Source organism: Astatotilapia calliptera, chromosome 22 (assembly GCF_964374335.1).
Source record: "Astatotilapia calliptera chromosome 22, fAstCal68.1, whole genome shotgun sequence".
Lineage (NCBI taxonomy): Eukaryota > Metazoa > Chordata > Actinopteri > Cichliformes > Cichlidae > Astatotilapia > Astatotilapia calliptera.
In genome coordinates, this window is record NC_137442.1 from 18,994,412 (window position 1) to 19,003,182 (window position 8,771).

Genomic DNA, 8,771 nt, shown 5'->3' on the forward strand with positions numbered 1-8,771 from the left:
CTTATCAGATTTTTTTTGCTTTGCTCTTAAGCGTTTTCTCTTTTTCTAAATAATTATTATTTTTGTACACCACCTGGCATTTCCTCGCTCCCCTGGCTCATCTGTTTTTGCTCACCATTCGTCTGTCCTTGCTGTCCGAGCTGCGAATCGCTGGCAGTGAGTTATCTACACCGGTCAGTATCTCCTGGCTCATAAACGTCTCGCAAGATTACGTCAGTGTGCGCGCTCGCGCTTTGGAGTGAGACTCACAAGGAAACACAGTTTTAATCAGATCTAACAGCTCGCATCTCCTACTGGAAGTGACACAACACATACACACTGCCATGTTTTTCTCTCTGTGTATATCTATACAGCATGGCTCTGCCGCCGCTGCTGCCAAAGCCAATTGTAGCTCTGGATGTGTTTATCAAAGGTGTCTGTGCGTCTCTGCCGTTTAATTTTAACAAGGCGTTCTCCACCGGAGGAGTGTCATATTTTAATTGGTCTGAAACAGAATAAAGGCAGCGAACAGAGCACTGCAGTGACAGGTATTAATTACCTTCTGCCTAATGGCTCCCAAACTCCGCACTCAGCCATATTGGTGTTCACACTATTCTTACTCCCCCACTCTTCTCTCTCTCTTTCTCTCATCGCTTTGCTCTCCTCCTCACCATGTGTTTGTCGGTAATAAGGCTGAACCGAGGCTTTTCTTTGGCTATGATGTTGATAATTGCAAAGAAATACTCGATTAGAGGAATTGCTGCGCAGAGATACCCAAACGGGGGATTTGGGGCAATTTTTCATTTGTCCTAGGGTTTATGTAAAGAGTGTTTCAGTTTAATAAAATAATGGAATATAGAGCTGAAGCTCGTACACTAACCAGCCACTTACCAGGCATACTTATTTAACTCGGCAGCAGCTCGGAGCGTTTAGGCACGAAGGCACGGACACGACGACCTGCTGGAGTTCAAACCGAGCTTCAGAATGAGGAAGGAAAAGGGATTAAGTGACTGAACGTGGCTGCTGATATACTGGGATTTTGCCACACAAGCATCTCTAGGGTTTATGGAAAGGGTGTCAAACATAAGGCCCAGGCGCCAAAATAGGCTCAGCAAGGACTCCAACCTGCCTCAATGGACTGCTTTGAAAAATGTTAAGGAGGGCATAATTATTATATAAAAGACATGATAAAGACCAGCCTTATGTCCTTTTATACTACACCAAAGTAATTACCAGATAAACATTTAAATGACAGTGAAAAATCAGGAACTTTTCTATCAACCATATTTAGAGATAGAAATACATACAGTGCTGTGCAAAAGTTTTAGGCACCTGTGGAAAAAAATGCTGTAAACAAAGAACACTTTCAGAAATATAAATGACTGTTTATTGGCCCCAAATAAAAATATTCTGCAGCAGGACAACAAACTCAAACACACGGCCAAAGTCATTAGGAACTATCTTCAGCGTAAAGAAGAACGAGAAGTACTGGAAGTGATGGTATGGCCCCACAGAGCCCTGATCTCAACATCATCGCGTGTGTCTTGGATTAGATGAAGAGACAGAAGGATGCTACATCCACCGAAGATCTGTGGTTAGTTCTTCAAGATGTTTGGAACAACCTACCAACCGATTTCTTTCAAAAACAGTGTGCAAGTGTACCTAGAAGAATTGATGCTATTTTGAAGGCAAAGGGTGGTCACACCAAATATTGACTCGACTTACATTTCTCTTTTGTTCATTCACTGCATTTTGTTGATTGGTGAAAATAAATGATTAACACTTCCATTTTGGAAAGCATTGTTTGTTTACAGCATTTTTTCCTCACCTGCCTAATGAGTGTGAGTTCACAGTGACTGTGTCAAGCTCTAAAAACTGTCCAACATGGAAAAAATCCCAAAAATGTAACAAAATTGGATGTTTGCTTGGAAGTTCCACTGAGATAAAGATCTACACAAATTACATTAGAACTGACATTAGAACCACACGCAAGCTTTAGGCATTCATCACAATATACAAAATCAGCAGCAGGGGTTTCTCAGTAAAAACACCTGCATGCTTCCTGCAGCACATTTTTTTATGTGCTTCTAAATTTAGCAGCAGGAATGTTGACACAATGGTCCTTTTCCTTTTAACTGGTTTGCCTCCACACGCTGCAAGGAAAAACATTTTTATGTCTTGGATAAATGGCAAAATAACACACAGAATTATTCCGGCAACACTTTCCTTTGGAATTTTTGACCTGCTTGCTCAGTTCCTCATGGGAAAAGTTTATCAGGATGGGACTTTTCAGTCACTTCGGCGCTCTCAAATCTCATCAATGACTGATCGCCTTTGCTGCCTGTCTACAATATGGTCAATACTGGCCATATCTGTCACTGCCTGTGTGCTGTGTTCTATGTGCTCTATATTCAGAGACTAGGTATTGTGTTGTGTTGAACCATTTGTTGTAATATTTTTAAAAAATGTAACAAAAACTTCCATTCATCCATTTTCTTCTGCTTATGCAGGGTCGGGTTGTGGGGGCAGTAGCCTAAGCAGAGAAGTCCAGACCTTGCCACTTCCCCTCGCTTGTCCGGGGGAACCCCGAAGTGTTCCCAGGCCAGCCGAGAGATATAATCTCGCCATAGGGACTTGGCCAGAACACCTCGCCCAGGAGGCATCCTTGTCAGATGCACCTTAACTGGCTCCTTTTGATGTGGAGGAATAGTGGCTCTACTCTAAGCGAGAGGCAATCTTGTTCTTTCTGTCACTACCCAGAGCTCCTGATCATAGGTGAGAGTAAGTACATATATCCACTGGTAAATTGGGAGCTTTGCTCTATAAAGTTAATAGAGATTAAAACATACATGGACGAACCCTCCTTGTAGTTTAAACAGGACTGATGCTGGAAGTTCTCAGGTGTTTTGTTAATGAGGGTCTACCTGTGTGAACTTTTAACCTCTGCCTGTGATTGGTTCAGGTTGTCTGTTTGTTAGAGTGATTCCAAAGGTTTTCATGGAGGACTTTTTATTATTATTATTAATCCTTTACTCGCTGTGTGATCGGGGAAAAATGGACAATAGCGGACTTTTGTCTTCCCAAGAAAGCACCACAAACTAAAAATCCAGTGTAGGTATGCGGTCTTGTATTGTGATTGTAATTGAATAAGTTTTGCTGTGACGGCCCCTCTTTAGTGTGCACACACCCTGGCTATCATTCAGCGTTCCTCTTTCGGCTCACTTTCTTTGAGGAGAGTGCGAGAAGCTCTAAAAGGAAAAGGCACAGTGCTAAAATCTCATTTATGGTGTTAATTTGATCAGCTATCTGTCAGCTCACAAGTTGCCAGTATCAGTGCCTGTGCATTGCCTGATAATTTTGCCTCTACTAAAGCAGCTCTCTGGCCCTGCTATGTGCGATATTTTTTTTTTCCCCATAGAAGCGAGATGCCTGAAATAGCTCTGATTGACAGGTATAGAGACACAGTTACTATAACAACTACCTCCTGGCTCTCATGAGCACTTCTCTTCCTCTCAACCACCACCGCCATCATCCCTCCCCCCTCACCTCTTCTCTTTTCATTTTCTTTTACCACCTCTCCTTTTTTACCCCCCCCCCCCCCCTCCCCAATCTTCCTCTCACCACCCTCCCCCCTCCACTATGTGCATGTGTGGGTGTAGAGGGAAGAGATTATGAAAAAAAAAAGATGAACTCCACTGCAATATTTCCTTCACATGGAGATGTTTGTGTTGCAAGATAGAGGCCTGGCACCAGCTATTGGATCTAACCTGTGTGGGTGAGGGTAGGCGAGAGTGGGAAGATGAAACATGCTTATACAACACGGGCAAATAAGCCTTTTATATTCTTTTCGTGTTTCCTTTTCGGTGCCTGTTCCTCTGTCAGGTTGAGCCGCTCTGCTTGTATAATCAAGTCAGTCCAGCGTGCTCTGTGTTCCTGCATGCGGTATATATGTGTGTGTGTGTGTCGGTGGGTCTGTTTGCATGCGTGCACGCAATTTGTGTCAGCGAGCGGCACAGTGAGGCCACCCGATATGATGAGTGAATTTCAAGCATGATAGGATCTAGTGGGACTGACAACGGAGAGCGCACAGAGAAAGTAGGTGTGTGTGTGTGTGTGTGTGTGCGCGCACTGCTGGGAAGAAGACGGACGTCATTGCTACCACCTGCTTCTGTGGGACAAAGGCCAGACGCATACACAGACATTTGCATATGCAGACAGCCAAGCAGAGGTCAAACCAATCTCTTAACATAGCATTAATGATATGATTTACTTAGCCCCCACATCCAACCACCTCCACCCACTTGCCCCCCCCCACCACCACCCTGTCTTCACCCTCCCTCCCCCAGCCCCCTGTCCCTGCCTCTCCTTTCATCTCCCCGTCTCTGAGTCATCACACAGGGTGAGAGGTCTGAGGAAAACAAGCTGCCAGAGTTGGACATGCCATAACAATGCAGCACCTGTCAGTGCATGTGTGTGTGTGTGTGTGTGTGTGTGTGTGTGTGTGTGTGTGTGTGTGTGTGAGTACATGTGCATGCTGCTGTCTCAGAGCGTCTGTCATCAGGAGAAGGCAGGGAACATTTCCAAGTGCTACTGTAAATACAAAGACACTGTGCCCTGTCTGTGCTTGTATGTGTGTTTGTGTGTGTGTCTGCGTGCGCGTGTGTTCTCACCGCTGTGGCTTTCTCCAGAAGTTGCTCTGTCGCCCTATTGATTGGCTGTCTCACTTTGTGGCAGGAAATGAGACGGCGGCTGCCACTCAGCACCTGTGTGACCCCCCCACCCATCCACAGAGAGCTCCTCTAATGATCTGAGCTCAGCTGCCTGGGTCTTGCACTGCAACCGCTTCCTCACCGGCTCACGGGCTCAGACCTGATCAGTGGCGCACCCATCAGCGTCTCACAATCGTGCACACATCAGACAGGTACTCCTGAAAAATATGTGTGTGCGCGTTTCAAATAATGAGAGCACCTGTAGAGGTCTCTCCTCTGCAGAAGTTGATGATTTGGAAGAAGTGAGCTGTGCATCAGGTTGTGCTTTTGTGCTGATCCATTGCACTGAACTGACCGGCTGAACTGATGTAAACTCGTGCTGATGCTGTCAGCTCGGTGGCAAATTTGAGCCGATTTTTCTGCAGCGTTGACACGAAGGCGAATAATTCAGAATTAATTAGGCTATGACACACAAGAGGAAGGGGGGGTGGGGGTGCAGCCCATAATAAGACATTTAAAACAGGATGGGATCTGGTATCCAAGTGCAGGGTATCCATAGAGACCGTTGCTATGGCGGAGAGAAATCTCACCTCATTAGGAACAAATATAAATAGCCTTGCGACTCAGCTTATGGTCATGATGGCCACGGTTGAAAGAACAGGCTCTGAGGCTCCCGGGTCAGCAATGCAGGCTGGAGAGTTAAGTGGAAGACAGAGAGATGGATAAAGGGAGTAATTCAGAGAATTAGAAGGAAGGAAGATGGTTCATAAAGGGGAGAGAATAGATTGGGTGCCTCATGGTGGGAGGCAAAGAAAGGGAGGAGGAGGAGGTGGAAGGGAAGAAGACAGATGCGTAAAAAAATGGAGACAGAAAGCAAGTTTGTCAGTAGCATCTGAGGAAAATCTCCCAAAGGTCAACCTGTTTGCTTGTTTCTATCCTCAGGAAGCTTTTAAAAAAAAGCCAAATAAGTAAAATCTGCATTCACATCCACTGAACTTTGGATTTAAATAAAAGTACAAGACAATCCAGATACAAAGTGCAAAAGAAAGCGTGACTAAAATAGCATAATGAGACGGTGTGAGAGACTTTTTTTCTTCTTCTCTTCTCAGCAACACATGAGCGATGGAGGAGGGGAGGAGGTGGGAGTCGTGGGAGGAAAAGTTGGGAGTGGGAGAGAGGTTGACAGCCGAGAGTCGAGGAGACTGATGGCAGCAAAGTGAAAAGTGGAGACGTCCTAGCACAGATTGCATCAACAGGTCTGAGCCCCTCCAGGTATGCTGCAGTGCGCCGCAGTGTTACTACAGTATTGACTCATCCCTGAACGTCCGGAGATTCTCTGCGTGGACTTCATGCTTCTCACTTCCTGTGTTTTACTTTCTCTTTCGCTTCTTTTGCAGCCTGCGGTCTCATGCTGTCTGCATGCATGCGTGCAGACAGCATGTATGTGTGTGTGTGATTTAAGTGCATATCCATTGTGTTTTGTCATCAAGCCTCAGTTAGCAGCTGAAAGTCTGCTTAGTGGCATGAGACCAATGTGGTTCCTCTGCGTCCCTGACCTGTGTAAAATCCACCCGCTTATTATTCGTTCACATCAGATATCCAACTGTGTCCCCCCCTCCTTGTTTGTAATCATAATTATTGCACTGTAAGTGCATCCCACCCCACCCCACGCCCTCCACATATCTGCCGTCTCATGCTTAATTGCTTTCAAACCTTTTCAAAATGTGCCAGATTATATTAAATCTTGCGGCAAAAATCAGCAGAGATCCATCTGCATGGTGAATGCCATCGCACCGCTTGAGTAAATTTAGCAAATTTCAAGCAAACTGATGGGTCAATTAAGGCAGGAGAAGCAGAGAGAGAGAGAGAAAGAGACTCCCTCCTCTAAGATGCAAATAAACCTTAAAAGCTCGTCGCGGCTTCCTGTTCTTCAAAGCTAAATGGTTTTTCCTCTGCCTTTTGTTGTGAACAGTGTGTTTTCAACTCGGGAACAAAGGTGTCTGCGACTGAAAGATGAAAACTGCGACAGCTGATGAAGATGGTACAGAGTTCAGACGCACGTTTGTGTGGGCCGTCTAATTGAGGGGATTGTTTGATTCCTCTCCCCTCTGTGTTTCTCTCTCTGAAGGCCTGTCAAACTCGCACTCGGCGGAAGAAGAAGGAAAAAGAAAGAAAGAAGAAGAAAACACAACAACGCGTATGGAAGGACCAGAGGAGCAGAGGAGGGAACGAGAGTGGCGATGGAAAGACGGCATTTAGGAAGAAAAAAGGAGGGAGTTTACGCCCACTGCCTGAAGAGATGAGAAGACAGGCAGAAGAGGAGGGGAGGGGGGTGAATGTGTGGAGGAAGCAGCAGTGTGAGTGTGTGTGAGTGTGTGTGAGTGCCATAGCCCATCAGCCTGTCAAACATCCGTTACAGACCGCAAACCCACACAGCCATTGTGCTGCTGAGGTCTATCACTTAACAGGTGCACCTTCTTCACCCTCACACATCGTCTTATGATACAATATATACGTATTTGCGTCCGTGTGTGTGTGTAAAGGTGTGCGTGTGTAGGTGGCCACATTTACGCAAGTTTGAGCTTCGTTCACTGAGCTCAGCCCATCCTGGATGATTTCTGTGTAAGCGGTGATCCACAGTGAGTCACGCTCATTGATCAGAAAATAATAATTAAAAAAAACAGCCGGGTGGATTCTTCTCCCGAGCTCCTTCTCCTCTCCCTCTCTGCCCAACCCACGTTTGAACCCTCATTGTTCCTCGCCGTGCTCACAGTTTTATAATTCTGACTGCTGACGCACCGCATCTAAATTCATCACCCACTTACCCAAAGGTGTTACAGCATTGATTTCAGCACTTTTTAGTGTTTTTTTTTTTTTGTTTTTTTTGTTTTTTTTTTACCTCAAATACCCTCAGAAATAGGTACAGTTGAGATCAGAGGATATTACATAACAGAGAGAACACAGGAGCCCCCTTTAAATAAGGTTAATGTTCTTCTTCTCTGTTGTGTGTGGGCGATAAAAAGCAGCATGTGATATCTCTAATTAGAATACTCGATCATTGTGAAATCGGCGAATCGCACCCCTGAAACCTCCAAACCTGTAATCCATATGCTCGGATATATTTGCAGTCTCCGCTTATGATGCACGTCAGGCGTCCTACCAATGAGAATAGTCATATCTGTGTTACTAATGTGAACCCTGTTGTGATGCAAAATAGTGAGTCTTGCTATTTAAAAAAATGCAACCTTTTCAGAGGACCTCTTGTCACTTTTTACCATTTGAGATGAGAAAATGATCTATGTAGGCATGCATTGGTTGTTATAGTTAGAATGTTTACATATGCACAGCTATGTTGGGTCACTTTCTCTGCAACACAAAAACTTCCAGGTTTCATGTGATGTCTTATCCATAATTTAAGAGATCTGTCTGTCCATCTCAGCAGCCATCCATCCCGTCCACTTTAGACTTGACAGGTGTGTTACCGGGTACCTGAGTGAGTACACTGCCGAAGTTTGAGTTGGTTTGGATGAGCAGGCCTCAGATTTTTTTTGGCCTGAGGTTGTTTTCTGACACAGTTTTCTGACACAGACCTCATACACTGAGGCTTGTTATGTGTTGACGTTCTCTTAAACCTCCTAACAAACCTCTTAATCAAAAGGTTTAACCACCAAGATAACATCTCAAACCCTCAGAACCACAAACTGAACCCATATTTAAGTTTAACTCTAAATCCAACCTTCAATTAAGTGTTTAAAAAAGTCTTAGATTCTCAGCCTGATGATCTGAACCTTGAATTGATTTTCTTGTGACAAATGTCTTCTATTACTCACTGCTGCTCTCAGGAAAGCTGCTTCCCACACTCTGCCTATTCTCCAACATCGCACACACATTCTGAGAGTCCTTATCTGCTTATTAAGTGATAACATAGGATCCCTGTTTCCAGGCGTCTACTGTGTTGACCTCAACACCTCAAAGAGCATCAGTGGCCATTCTCGGCCTCTCCGTCTTCTCTATTAGCGCTGTTTATGTGCAGCACGTCTTTATGCAAAGTTTTTTTGTATGTTTTTTTACGGTATAAGTAGA